Below are 8,180 nucleotides of genomic sequence, written 5' to 3' on the forward strand. Positions count from 1 at the left end.
TTTTTTGGAGGGGAACCTGGGAAAGGAGATATTGTAAATAAAGAAAACATCTAATAAAAAAAAAGGAATAAGAAAAAGAACACAAACGTCTTAACTAGCCTTTATTTAAAGGCTAGTGTTCACTTAAAATGACCTTGTTTGTTCAAATTCTTTAACTAAATTTAAACTATCAAGTACATTTGATTTGTCAATATTATTTAATATATATTGTACACTATTTTTTCATATTTCACTTTTGGGCAAAACAATCCACTGTGTCATCTAGTGCAATTAAAACCTCAATTTTGTATTGTTTCTTTTGTGGAAATAGAAATTCAGAAAGACACAAAGATAGTGATGGAACAGGCTTAGTTCCAAAGTGACTAATTAAAAATTGATCACAATGACATGCCTACTTCATTTCAAGAGGTTTCACCTAATCACTTTGTTCACTATATCATTACTGTTATTTGCATAGCCAGTATTTCCAGAAGTCTGGCTGAGGAATTACAGTGACATCATTGAGCTTTATATGAGTACATTATAATTTTGAATATTAACCTGAATTACTTAATTGGATTTGTCTGTATATATGATTATGCTTTTATGTGTGTGTGGGGGGGGGCAAAGGCCAACAGAGAAAAAGAAGAAATGGGAGAAAAAAATAGACAAAGGGAAAGACTTAGATATTGACAATGAAAATAGCAACTAAAAAATTGGACAAGAAATAATCCCTAGTAAATTTACAGATCGTTTCTCTGCTTAAAAATGAAAATGTTTATCTGAAGAATATTTTAAAACTGATAATTATTAAACTTATTGACAAAATAACTAGATTACTAGACTAGTATCTTATAAGTGATTTTTGTTTGTTTTCTTTTCTTTCACTGAAAATAGAGAAGGGATTTTATAAAACATATCCTGATTTTGGTTTCTTCTCCATATACTCCTGCCAGTTCCTCCCTATCCCAATCCATGCCCTTTCTGTCTTTTATTAGAAAACAAAACAGACATTTATGTATTAAAACTAAAATATAATGAAATAGAACAAATAGCATAATAAGGTAAAACAAAAACTATCATGTCAGAATCAGTAAAAACGAACAGTTAAAAGGAAAGTGTCCAAAAGCAGGCACAAGAAACAGAGACCCACTCATTAGTCACTCCCATAAAAACACTGGACTGAAAATCACAGTATATAAGCAACAAATTGGTAATATAAAAAGAGGGAAGAAATATGTATAAAGAATATTTGTATTTATATTATGAATATTTGTTATATGACATATCATATATGATAAATACATAATGTATTATATAATGTATTATATATGCTATGTGATATATAATATAGAATTAGAATATGGTATAGTATATAAAGTATAATATATACTATTTAATATTTAAATACAAATATATTTATACATTCATCTTTTATAAATTTAAGTAATTTATATAAATATATATATACATCTAATTTTTTAGAAGGATAAGATTTAAAAAGTAAAAGAAGAGCTCTGACATGAGATTATGAGGCAAGGTACCTCCAAAGATTCCATTGATTTGATTTTCTGTTGGCTTTCTGCTGCTGTCTCTGCAGACTACACTTAAATAGTTTGTTTCCTACTCAGACTCCCTTGGAAAAAAAATAATTTTTTTGCAAGTGGTTATTATTTGGATATTGCTTCTGGATGGAAGCATGTCTCCACTTTTCCATTCAGCTCTAGGACTCCAACTGGTGCAGACCTGTGCAAGCACTATGCATACTTCCTCAGGTCATATATGAAGCCATATGGTTAGTGGACCTTGTTTTCTTGATGTCCTCTAATTGTTTAACCCTCTCTCAACATTTTTCATGGAGGTTCTCTGAGCTAGATGGGAGAGATTTTGTGGGCAACTCTCATTTAGGGCTGAGCATTCCAATGTGTCTCACTCTATAAGGTAATTGTTTCCATCTGTTATCAAACTAGCTTCTCTAACGATGGGTCAGCAAGGCATGAATCTATGAATATAGTAGAATGCTAATAAAAGACATCGTATTGATATTTTATTTATTTATTTTGTTTCATTTTTAGAACAGTAGTGTTTGCTTTTACACTTGGTTTCTGGGCTATCCAGTCTCACAATATTGGTCATTCACTCAAACAATGTTGACTACACTTTCCATCTCATGGAGGGACATTCAGGCAAATCAGATATTGCTTGCTTATTCCCACAAGATTTGTGCCATTATTACACTAACATATCTTTCAGACAGGACACTGTTGATGATCAAAGAGTTTGTGGCCGAATTGGTATTTACATTCTTCCTTTGGTACCTCCTTGAGTAACTTTCTGTACCAGCTCATGTTCAGTGAATTCTTTAGGTGTCATCTTTAGCTATGAGGCCTGACTGTCAGTTTCTAGGGAGCAACCTATAGTCTTGGCAACAGCCTGCTTGTTTGCTATGGGACTTGATTAGCCAACAACTTAGTTAGAACTAACCCTTATAAGTACTGAAGACATTTTTATTTTTTTTTCTCATGAGATGTATAGTTGGGACTCTGTCTCCTCAATTATGTGGGGGTTTCTTTTGCATGCTCTTCATATTTGAACATATTTTCAGAAGCCTCTTTGTATTCAGTTTCCTAACTAATCCTCAATTTCAGCTTTCCCAGTATTCTGCCACTCAGATGCATCCACCCCTCCACCTCCCAATTTCTCCCTATCCAACCAGTCTCCTACTCTATCCATCCATAAGTATCCCATTTCCCTTTAAAAATGAGCTCTACTTGGCCTTGAGTCCTTTACCTAATTTTAGGGCCTAAAACCCTTGTGTCCAAGGGAGTCAGGCCAGGCCAAGAGTGGGTTTGAGTCATGTCCAAACCTGGAAATCTTGCCCTGAGACCGGATGGAATAGGACAGCTTACTCCTTGCTCTGAGTGCGCATGTCTCAGCACACATAAGCCTAAGGACCCCAATCTCTACCATCCTTGATGCAGTCACATAACATGGTGGTCAAATTCCAGGTTAAACCTCATTTATTGTTTGTATATTATTTTTAATGCCTGAGATCCTTCCATCTCTTGTGTTTTGTTGGTGAAGCATAACTTTGAGGTTCCTATTTGAGTTTCTACATTTTCCATTTCCAGATTTCCCTCAGTTTATGTTTTCTTTATTGATTCTATTTCTTTTGTTGGGGCTTGGACTTTGGACATTTTGCTACGAGGAGTCTAACAGAGATGACCACTCAGACACAGTTAAAAGCCAACTGAAAATCTTCCTTTACTCCAGCCAGCTAGAATTGTACCCCAATATTTCAGAGCCAAGTGTTGTGATGAATATTTAAGGGTTAAAGACAAAACCACATCCTGGTATGGTATTCAGCAGCTTTAGCAAGAGGCTTTTGAGAAGCAAAATGGATGATGAAATGTTAGCAGAGGCATCATGACCTAAGTAAGGTTCATAAACAGAATTGCGCAATTTTCCATAGAACTCTCTGTCAGTGAGATCAAATTCTAGTTCAACCTAAAATGGCCACACCAAGAATACTAAATGGAGAAATCTCTGCTCTGCTTTGCCCCGTCTAAGTATTGTCCTGGCTGTTACTGATTGTGTTTTTAAAGTGGGATCTAAGAATCTGGGTTTGGGCTGAATACAGTTCTAGGCACTAATACCTGTGCTTGTCTTTGCTGGGTCAGTGTTCTGTCCCTTTGTTTCTGTTTCCTCTCTTGTTTATAGAAGAGTATAGTGGGTCTTTGTTGCCTGGTAGGACATTTGTATGGGATACTTCTGTGTGTGGTCACTGGGGCTTCCAGTTATTATATGTTTCTAGATACTGGAAGCTGACACTAAGGAATTGGAATGAGCTATGAGAGGAACCTCAGAAGAGAGAAAAGCTAGGCTTTATACCACAATGTGCTTAGACTCCTGGGAACTGGGACAGAGAGTGAGGAAAGGCCACACAGGTGTTCTGCCACAGAGCTGGGGATGGGACTGGGGCTCTGAATGTGAAGGAGAAGAGGGAGAGGGAAGACTAAAGTTTGCCAACCTTCTCTGTTAACCTACTTACTTCACTGTCAGGCTTGGCTGTGGATTCTGGGAGAATACATTTGGACAGAAAGATTTGTATGATCTGCTGAAGATGCAGACAAGGGTGATGGGAGGTGAAGGTGTTCTATTGCTGAGCTCTGGTTAAACCTTGTATATTGTATTGGAGAAATGTAGGTAGAAGTGAAATCAGCACTAACTGAATCTGCCTGATTGAAGTGTTCTATATGTTTTCAATTCATCTCTTAGAAGGTTATCTATAAATATATTGAAATAACAAGTGGTAGGACCTGGGAAAGTTACTTATTGGTAGACTTTATCTGGAATGCTAGAACCCTGTGTGAGCTCTCTAACATGGAGTAGGGGAGAAGAAAATGATGATATATTTAAACTATATGTTTTTTTTCTGATAGTAGCCATAAAATATAATTTGATCTCTCTAATACTTTATATTATCAGTTTTATGAAATTACTGGTATTTGGAACAATTTTTCAAACTAAATTTAATGAAAATGGTTTGATGTGAAAATTTTCTTATATTCTAATTATATTTCCAAATGCTTATTAAAGAATACATACTGATTTATGAAAACACATATGATGAAATTATTTATGAGAAAATGCATGCTATAATGTCATTGGGGATCAATACATTAGTTTGACTCATAAAATTATAGTCTGAATATATATATGTAGTTTTTATTCAGAATATAGGCAAAAGTAGCCAAATGGAAACTATTGGTCAAAGTTAATTTTTCCCATGTTCCCAAGATTTTTGTTTTATTTTATTTAGGAAATCTGATGATGATGGTTTCAAAATGTAGAATCCTTATTTGTGAAGTATTCCAAATGAAGTTGAGGAATCTGGATTGAAAGTACTTCATATTGTGGTAAGACAAAAACAGTTCTAATATGTTGGCCATTAGGAAATATGATGTCAAGCACATACTTTGTGAGTGTTTTTTGTATGTGTAGTATATGTGGTTGCTTTACCATTATGAGCTGATACTGAAGTAAATTGATGACTGTAACTAAGTCTCTAAGTTCAACATGTCTAAATCCTGTTTAATTTGTAAGTTTCCTCTAGTAGACTGCTGCCTATTGGAGAACTTGCATAATGATACATTTCAGTTCTGTGTCTTATTTATGTCAGCTACTGTTATCACAAGAGAGATTTTGTCACAGGCATAGCACAGACGTGAAAATAGGAATTTGAGAAAACTGAAATCTTTTTTACAATCTTGCTGACAATTGATGGCAGGACTGACTTTACTTCCTACTGATGTGTTCTCTTTAGCCCTGTGATAATGGGGAAGATAAAAATATAGATTTAAGGCCATACCCCAATGTTTTAATCAATGACCTAGCAAAGAATCATATTTGGCTACTGTCAATAGAAAAGATAATATATAATATAATGATATACATTTATCTATCATTACTCTTGAAGATATTTTTCTGCAAGTCATCAAACAGTTGCATAAATAAATGCATCAGAACATTTGGATGAAATAAAAATTGGAAAAAATATACGAGATATTTGTCTTAGTCATTTTTGCTATATAGGCAACTATATATGAACATGAATAAATTAGTAGGCTTTCTCTATAAAAATAATAATTCATGACCAATAATAAGGTTTAATGGAACTAGTTATAACCCAACCTTTATGAGTAACTGGTATATAACTTTGAGAACTAAAAAATGTTGGAATTTCCCTTACTAATATACATGCTATGAGGTATTGAAAGGACGCCCCTGAACTAAGAGATAGTATATGCACACATCTGCCTTTCTGCCACCTGCACTACACATACTCAGTATATTGAAATCACATCAATATCATCATGATGTTAACACTAAAATACAGTCAATACTTCCTTACAGTGGGAAGGGAAGTTAAGACCGCACTAAAGCTGTTTTCAGTGTAACTATTCTGACATAACCATTTATGTACTATTGATACTATATTATGTTTCAATTCAAGAGTACTGAATTTACATAGAAGTTCCTGCATAAAGATCACCAGAGTCCCATATTATGGTTAGTTTTTTCTTTAAATTAAATATAGTTGTTCTATAGCAACAGAATTTGCTATGTGAAGGGCCACATCTAGTAAACTGTGTTTGTTTCCTGTTCTTCTAACTCTAGATATTATTAAAGTTTCTCATCTTATTTGAGTACCAGTGCCAGACCCTTAGTGCAATGAGGGCCGTGAGATTCACATTGGCTACAATGCTTACGATTTCCTGGACTGACTGCACACCTCACCTTCTTTTTGAATCACTGCTAATGATCTAAAAAGGCAGCTTCCCTTCAAGGTCTACTCAGCTAAATATCTGATAAAGAACCTATTGGAATATTTTCACAATAACGATGAATGTTTGGCATGACTTAGTAAGCTGTAAGAGGGAAGTAAAGGGGAGCCTCATCTTTATAGAAAAACAATGAGCTAAGGAAATAATCATCTCAAAAATTTATTACCAGGCTAAGAATAGTACATACTTACCTTAGATTTGTTAGACCATCTGTGTGTTGTATATGTGTCTGTAGGCCAACAATGCTCAGGTTTTAAAGAGTTTAGATTCTTCTAGGAAGATTGCTTTATATTCCCAGGAAGGCGATGCTGCTTTTGTGGATCTGCTTCAGTAGAATATCACAGTTAAAGCAATCTACATTTAAAACACAGCCATTCAGACTAAAATACTTCTTGTATACTCTTCTAAATGGGGCTGGGGATTTGTATGCCTTGAAGTTTTAGGTTTTATTATCTAGTATAGAGTTTTACTGTTAAAGTTCAAACTAAAAAAAATTGATTGAGTAAGCATTAGGATACATATCTAAGAAATAAATAGATTTAAATAATAATTCTCTGCACCTATTTCCTAGTTGAATAACTGCATTTTATCTATGTACATATAAAATTTTGACAGAGCAAATTTGAAACTGTGGACAAAATTCATAACAGTAGCAGTTGTGATTTGGCTAATGTTAATTGAAATTCTTCTAGTGAGCAGTTGCTTTCACACATGTAATAATGCCCGAGATCTTCCACCAGCTACCTCCATTCCATAGGTTAATAAAGTTTATCAGTATAAGTTATTGGCTCCAGCTTTGAAGTTAAAACATGATGGGGTTAGGCCTGAATCTTGGCACCAGAAGAGTGTGCATCTGCTATAGCTGCTCGTTAATCCTAGGATAATTCAGTTTTATAACCATGAAGAGTTTTGTTTCATAGCAGCCAGCATAATGACATATGGGAATAATTGGCCTATATTTGTTTTGTTTAAGCTCCTGAACACTGAATTCATTACCACCTGCTAAGTTAGTCTTTGAAAGGCATGAGTGGAGTGGGCCTATTCATTGCTGTGTAATACTACTCCAATAGGAATTTTATAAAAGGTAAAATGTCTAGGTTTCTGCACAATTTTATAAACATTGAGCTTGTTTATTTTAATCAATTTTGTCGAATTTTTAAACATCATTTATCAGAAAAATTAATTTTCAGAGATTAAGCTAATCTGATGTTTATTCAAGCAACGTTTTTTCTAAAATCAAAATTAATTCATCCGTTCTCTGTGTCTGTCTACCCTGTCGTCTTTCGTTTCTCCACAGATATACACATACCACAGACAACCTCAGTTTTGGCCCATCCATCTTTTCTCCAGAGTACTGGGTGTGAATTTCTTAATTCTTTCTAATCACTCTCTACATGTTTAACTTTCTAACTTTTTGTTTCACCATACTTCAATAACTCTTCTTTCTCTTAGAAGAAAATAAGATGTTTTTCTTTCTTGTTCATATTTCCCAGGCTTTGTCAGCCTGGGAAATACAAACTTTAAGAGAACTAGAGAAATGAATGAATCAATGGGAATGTATAACTTCCGAAGGCATACTCTAAAAAGGAGAAAACCCCAGGGATTAGGACTGGATGTAGGGAGGGTGCTGTACTTCTCTGAAGTGGCAAATTTATAGCAATTCTACTGTCCGTGTTTACATTTTAGCCACTTCAGGTTTCTTCTCAAGTACTTACTATCCTGTAAGGTAGCAGGTAAAAATAACTACATGTCTCATGTTTTAAGTAACATGTATGTAAAACAGATATCAGGTATATGTTATTCCAATATGAATAATTCATTTTTCATGTCATCTTTAAAACTTGTATGTATGTA

At 34.3% G+C, this 8,180-nt stretch overlaps 1 protein-coding gene across 8 annotated transcripts in view; it reads left to right on the top strand.

Annotated features, from left to right (window-relative positions):
• The window catches only part of Lingo2 (leucine rich repeat and Ig domain containing 2), a 1,215,328-nt gene that overhangs the window by 227,951 nt on the left and 979,197 nt on the right, over nt 1-8,180 (top strand). For 6 of the 8 annotated variants that reach the window (XR_004117723.1, XM_031366384.1, XM_031366385.1 and 3 more), the window contains exon 2: nt 4,802-4,898. The exons of the other annotated variants lie outside the window; for them this stretch is intronic. The gene's annotated coding sequence lies outside the window, so the exon portion shown is untranslated. The remainder of the gene's footprint in view (nt 1-4,801; nt 4,899-8,180) is intronic. 8 annotated transcript variants of the gene reach the window in all.

Source organism: Mastomys coucha, unplaced genomic scaffold (genome assembly GCF_008632895.1).
Source record: "Mastomys coucha isolate ucsf_1 unplaced genomic scaffold, UCSF_Mcou_1 pScaffold14, whole genome shotgun sequence".
Lineage (NCBI taxonomy): Eukaryota > Metazoa > Chordata > Mammalia > Rodentia > Muridae > Mastomys > Mastomys coucha.